This window comes from Bos grunniens, chromosome 22 (assembly GCF_055505025.1).
Source record: "Bos grunniens cultivar Pamir isolate PY7600 chromosome 22, Bosgru_T2T1.0, whole genome shotgun sequence".
Classification (NCBI taxonomy): Eukaryota; Metazoa; Chordata; class Mammalia; order Artiodactyla; family Bovidae; genus Bos; species Bos grunniens.
Window position 1 is genome coordinate 57,277,189 of NC_141186.1, and position 6,968 is coordinate 57,284,156.

The following is a 6,968-nucleotide window of genomic DNA, read 5'->3' on the forward strand; positions in this document are numbered from 1 at the left end:
TCTCTCCTGTCATTTCCTTGGGATGGTGTCCTCGCAACTGAATGTCTAGATGAGAATGCTAAATTCTCACATATTTTTTTCTAAGAATTTTCAAATTACATTTCCATCAAGATTGTATTCATTTTTATTCATATCAGGGTATCTCATTACACTCTTCTCACACTTAGAATAAAATCTTTATCTTTGTGAAATCGATGAGCAAATAAGGTATCTTATTTTAATTTGAATGTATTTGATAAGGGAATACCAGACCACCTGACCTGCCTCTTGAGAAACCTATATGCAGGTCAGGAACCAACAGTTAGAACTGGACATGGAACAACAGACTGGTTCCAAATAGGAAAAGGAGTACGTCAAGGCTGTATATTGTCACCCTGCTTATTTAACTTTTTTTGCAGAGTACATCATGAGAAACACTAAGCTGGAAGAAGCACAAGCTGGAATCAAGATTGCCGGGAGAAATATCAATCACCTCAGATATGCAGATGACACCACCCTTATGGCAGAAAGGGAAGAGGAACTCAAAAGCCTCTTGATGAAAGTGAAAGTGGAGAGTGAAAAAGTTGGCTTAAAGCTCAACATTCAGAAAACGAAGATCATGGCATCCGGTCCCATCACTTCATGGGAATTAGATGGGGAAACAGTGGAAACAGTGTCAGACTTTATTTTTTGTGGCTCCAAAATCACTGCAGATGGTGACTGCAGCCATGAAATTAAAAGAGGCTTACTCCTTGGAAGGTAAGTCATGACCAACCTAGATAGCATATTAAAAAGCAGAGGTATTACTTTACCAACAAAGGTCCGTCTAGTCAAGGCTATGGTTTTTCCAGTGGTCATGTATGAATGTGAAAGTTGGACTGTGAAGAAAGCTGAGTGCTGAAGAATTGATGCTTTTGAACTGTGGTGTTGGAGAAGACTCTTGAGAGTCCCTTGGACTGCAAGGAGATCCAACCAGTCCATTCTAAAGGAGATCAGTCCTGGGTGTTCATTGGAAGGACTGATACTAAAGCTGAAACTCCAATATTTTGGCCACCTCATGTGAAGAGTTGACTCATTGGAAAAGACCCTGATGCTGGGAGGGATTGGAGGCAGGAGGAGAAGGAGACGACAGAGGATGGGATGGCTGAATGGCATCACCGACTCGATGGACATGAGTTTGGGTGAACTCCGGGAGTTGGTGATGGACAGGGAAGCCTGGCGTGCTGCAATTCATGGGGTCACCAAATAGTCGGACACGACTGAGCAACTGAACTGAACTGAACTGAAGGTGACCGTTTTTAATGGCTATTTGTAATTTTTTCTCTTCAACGGCTTGTTAATGCTAGTTTAAAATTTTCCTATAGACATTTTGGTATTAGACTATTAATATAAATGCCCAGATGACCTTTTAATGTATGGCATATATTGGGTAAATCTAAGTAGAAGATATACTTGATTAAAAAAATCTGACAAAAATCATTCTGTGAAAACCTAATTTATTAATATCTTGGAAGCTATTAAACTTCATTTTCCTTCATACTCTACTTATTTATATTAAAGGTAAACTCATAGTGGATAGAGAACCTTTAAGATACTGCTACTCACTAAACTAAACAAAATTACCTGCTCTAGGCATGCTGTTACTATTACCTCCTTTCCTCAAGACTTAAAAATAGTCAAATGTATTTTGCTCAAAAGATCCTTTCTTCCATCTTCTTCTGGTCTGTAGGCTGCTTGTAGGAATAAATGTGTAAAAATAGCAATGATGATCACAAAAGATTTTTCAAAGAAGGAAACACTCAAATAAAACTTTGAAGACCTGATCTGCCATAGAGAATTTCAATGCAAATAATCTTCTATACTTAACTGAATCACATTCACAACAGGGAAGATATATACACAATATGAACTTGCAAAGACTTTTAGATGGTAATTAAAATGCAAGATCACAAGAGAAGATTCTCCTCCTAAGTTAAGCCAAACATACGAAATGAAGTGAAAGAGTAAAGAATACGCAAGTGATGGAGACTCCATGCAACGGTCTCGGTCTTATGCTACAAAATTTAAGAAATAGCATCAGATACAACACACCTTTTGTCGAGTTAAACGGAGAATATGGGGAATAGACCCTCAACTGAGAGAAGTGCAGTGGGGTGATCGGTAGTCAGAGAAAATCCCGGAAAACCTCACTATGGAGATGGGAGATACAGAAGACAAAATGTAGAGAACTTCTGACTCACAGCTCCTCCGTACAACCTTAGATAAATAGTTCGTGAATCTCATTTAAAGGTCCTCATAGGATTTACCAGTGAAAGAGATATTTTTGTTTTGTTCTAAGTAGCCAATAAAGTCTCTGGATAGTGGGTGGGAGGAAGGAACATTAGGGTACCCTAGACTCCAAGTGGAAAACAGCCAGTGCTTTCATTCTAAATACACGAGTTTGATGACCCTGGAACAGGGAAACCTCACTGAAAACTCAAGAGAACCTCACTGCCTTAGCTATTTGAATATAAGGACAACCCATCTCCCCGAAACTCAAGCAAATGACCTCTTTATACAAGACTCATTAGGAAGGGTGGGGGTAAAGTTCCAAGACTTCATCTGTTCCAAGTCCCAACCCTCTCAAGCCCCTTCCTACTCCCACAGGACAGATCATAACCACAATCCATTAACAGGAGTCCTTAAACTCATGTTCTGAGGGTCGGATTCAAATATTACTCAGATAAGCAAGGTTTGGAATTAAGGAGAATTTACAAACATAGCAAAGAATCCCAATTGGAAGAAAACTTACCCTGGAAAGGGAAGAAATGTTTAAATATTGTATTGGTCACACTCTTGAGAAAGTGAAGAAGAAAATGAAACAACAAAATAACACAATAAGGTCCAAAAGGAACTTGTCAAGAAAAGGAACGGAGGACTAAGCAACACAGTTCCAGAACAAAGAGATTTTTTTTTTTTCTGTGTGTTGATTTTATATCCTACAACTTTACTATATTCATTGATTAGTTCTAGTAATTTTCTGGTGGAGTTTGACTTCCATATATTCTTAAGGGTTCATTTCTTTCAATATTATCTCCCACACTTCTTTTGCACTACTAATGCTTTTAAAAAGAGATGTTTTAAAAATTAAAAGGCAAGGAATGAACATGTGGAAAACCATGTCAAAGATATATTCAGTGACAGAGAGAAACATTTCTTAAATGATTAGTTCAATTTGCATATCAAAGGGATTCAGGGAAAAAATAGAAAATAACACCAAGAAGAATACTGGTGGGGTGCTGAAGACAGAGAAAAGTTCTTTCAGGTCTCCTGCAAAAGGGGTCAAACCACTTACATAAGGAAAAGGAATCAGGCTGCCTTCAGCCTTCTTTACAGGAACATTCATCTGAAAACAGTGAAGCAACATCTAAATGTCTTGAGTGATAAGGGATTTTTCACTGAAAAATTCTATACCCAAGTGTCATCAGGCAACAGATAAGCACAAGAAACATACAGGCAATAGATAGCCTCAGACAGGCAAAGATTCTGGAGATAAAGCATTTCTAGAAAATATACTTGATGATATAAGTACTCAACCAGGAATTGAAATGAAGTGAAAGTGAAAGTCGCTCAGTCATGTCAGACTCTTTGCAACCCCATGGACTCTTTGCAGTCCCATGGAGAGTCCATGGGATTCTCCAGGCTGCAATACTGGAATGAGTAAACTTTTCCTTCTCTAGGAGACCTTCCCAACCCAGGGATCGAACCCAGGTCTCCTGCATTGCAGGAGGATTCTTTACCAGCTGAATGACAAGAGAAGCCCATTGAAGTGAAAAGCTGCAGTATCTGAGTCACGGAGAAGGCTTATTTTCAACTTTACTAGCCATTGCCAATGCTCTTCATGTGCTTCCCAGGTGGTACTAGTGGTAAAGAATCCATCTACCAAAGCAGGAGACTCAGGAGACACAGGTTCGATCCCTGGGATGGAAAAGGGAATAGCAACCCATTCCAGTATTCTCATCTGTAGAATCCCAGGGACCAAGGAGCCTGGTGGGCTACAGTCCATGGGGTCACAAAGAGTCAGACAGGACTGAGTGACTGAGTTCACACAGTGCTCTTGAAAATGATCCTCTGGAGTTATACTGTATCTATCAAGCATACACAGTATCAAATTTCCCACCTACTTGCCAACACTTAGTATGGTCAGATTTTAAAATTGCTGCCAACCTGATGTGCACTGTTTTATTTTGTATTTTTCTGATGTGAAGCTCTAGAATGCTTTGCAAATGGCTGTACCAAATTTCACTCCCAACAGAAGCATATTAGCATCTATCTTGACCCACATGATATCTTGACCACAAGCCTTGACTAGGCTTGTAGTGTCGGGAACTACAATGGTCACCAGCTGGCCTGACATAGGCTGCAAATTTGATATAAACTCTTTTAACCATGTAAATACTTGTAGACCCTCTCTATAAATACATAAATATTGCCCTCACTTTAAACACAGAGTGGATATGATGGTACATATCATGACCTCCTTTATTTTACATTTCAAATTTACTCAATTTTTAATAGAAGGATAATTGCTTTACAGAATTGTATTGGTTTCTGCCTAACATCAACATGAATCAGCCATAGATGAGCTCCTTTTTAAATTCAACAATACATAACAGAGGGTTCCAGTCCCCCTTCCCTCTACCCCTCACCAGCAACAAATTCTATAAAGAAATTGTGTAGGAAAAATATCCCTTTCTTCCTCTATCACATGATTCAACTAAAACTCTGTAAGTTTTAATGGAGTATAAAGTTGAAAATCCTAAACAATATGTGGACTTTCTTCCTGTGAATCTACTGGACCATACAATGGGTCTTCCTTTTCCTACATTATGTTCCTGTGAAGACAAACTTTACATGAAAATTTGCTGTGGTTACACACACACACACATGAATATTTATAAATAAACTATTGATTCCATCAGATTGCTTAATTTCAAGTTAGTCACAGGATTATAAAGTATAGTCTTCCCAGATGCTTAGGCAATATTTTATTGAGTTAATCCCTCTGAGATAGGTCAAACTGCACTCTAGACAGATTATATTTTGTCACTCTCCAATTTTGTTTTTTTTTAAACTGTATAGAGTCAACCACTGTTTCCCTATTTCATCATTGTAACTTGGGTTTGTCTGCATTTCTCTCAAAAAACATTTTCTTCTGATGAGGATATTCATGAAAACATAGCAAGAGAATCTAGGAAGCAAGCACCTAATATTGTGCCTGGCACGTAATACGTGTTGGACATTAGTCATTGAATATGCAAAAATAACGTAGTTTTCTGATTTAATTTTATATTACATTTATCCCTGTATTCCATATTATATTTGAATTATCATTTTAAATGGTGAAGTGTAGGTCATTTGTATCATATACATATGATAATCTCCATTACTGGGTCTTCTTTTTTTTTATGTTTTGAAATGAAATAGTTTTTTTCTTCAGCAACTACCAAGATGACCCCCAGAGGTTTCCAATAGGACAGTAACAATCCTCCCTGCAGCTTAACTTCATAAAGGAGAAAGTGAAAGTGTTATTCACTCAGTCGTGTCAGACTCTTTGCAATCCCATGGACTATAGCTGCCAGGTTTCCCAGGCAAGAATCCTGGAGTTGGTTGCCATTTCCTTCTCCAGGAGATCTTCCCCCACCAGTGATGGAACCCAAGTCTCCTGCATTGCAGGCAGATTCGTCACCATCTGAGCCATCAGGGAGGCCTCATGAAGGAGGGGGAAATAAAATCTATCATCTTAACATCAGGCTACTAGGTCTTCTTAAAGTTGTCCCATTTCTCCAAATCTGTCCTATGAAAGTTACATGGGTCAATGCCTGTGAAGTACAATTTTACATATTATATAAAGAAATATAATATAGTTTTGTTTGTTTGTGTGTGCCCTTCCCTGAACAGCTGTATCACATTTCTCCCTTACACTAATCTTTTAGGATCATGTCTTTCTCCTTGATCACAGAACAAACTTACATGCACCTTACACATATCCAGAAGCCATTTCCACTTGAATTAGGATTAAGTGTTATTGTCGTTCAGTCGCTAAACTGTGTCTGACTCTTTGCCACCCCGTGGACTGCAGCCTGATAGATTGATAGAGGGTGGGTGGGTGGGTAGACAGAGGGATGGACGGACAGATGGGGAGAGAAGGGAATCCTCTTACTTTTGGAAGAACGCTGAGTGCTGATTGGTAAGTGCAGGAGTTAAATCATCATTCTCAATTGTTAAAGATTGTTTCAAGCAAGAGTCATCAATGACTACGAAACCTAGGGGGAAATTTCAATGATGAAGAAGATGTTAGCATGGCCTGAAAGTGTCTTCCCACCGGTGTCTCACCACAGGGGAGAAAATAACTATCCAGTGGGGAAAAAATTGAATAGCACCTAGACCAGGTGACCAAAATTAACATCGTTAGTGAGAAGCAGATGGACATTGGGCATCTCTAGATGCGAGGACTTGGAAAACACAGTTATCGCTTATGTTGTGCTTCTGACCAGGGACGCATAATTTGAATCTCACTCTGAAGAAACACAGGGAAACCAAAATGTGGAGCATTCTATTTAAAATAAAAGAAAGGGGGCGGGGCTTTGTGCTTTAAAAAACCAAAGTGAAGGGAAAGTGAAAGTGTGTCCAACTCTTCGCGACTCCATGGACTGCAGCCCACCAGGTTCCTCTGCCCATGGGATTTGCCAGGCAAGAGTACTGGAGTGGGGTGCCATCGCCTTCTCCGTGAGGATAGAGACTGTACCTTTTTTCCTGTTTCCCTGGTTCTCAATAACAACATCATTCTGGTGGGGAAAGCAGACCAGTTTTGGCAGCCCTGGTGGGAAAGGTGGATCTTGCATTTACCTGGGTTGGGGCCGGGAGGACCCTCTCTGGAGGGAATGCTAAATGGGTATACATGAGTGAGACAGGAGGCTCTGGGTTCACACACCCAAACAAATCATCAT

General features: G+C 39.5%; 1 long non-coding RNA gene across 1 annotated transcript in view; it reads left to right on the top strand.

Moving 5' to 3' along the window:
- The window catches only part of LOC147348708 (uncharacterized), a 29,993-nt gene extending 28,536 nt beyond the window's left edge, over positions 1 to 1,457 (top strand). The window contains exon 3 of the long non-coding RNA XR_015151881.1: positions 399 to 1,457. This is a non-coding gene — a long non-coding RNA (uncharacterized LOC147348708). The remainder of the gene's footprint in view (positions 1 to 398) is intronic.
- Positions 1,458 to 6,968: the final 5,511 nt, after the last annotated feature.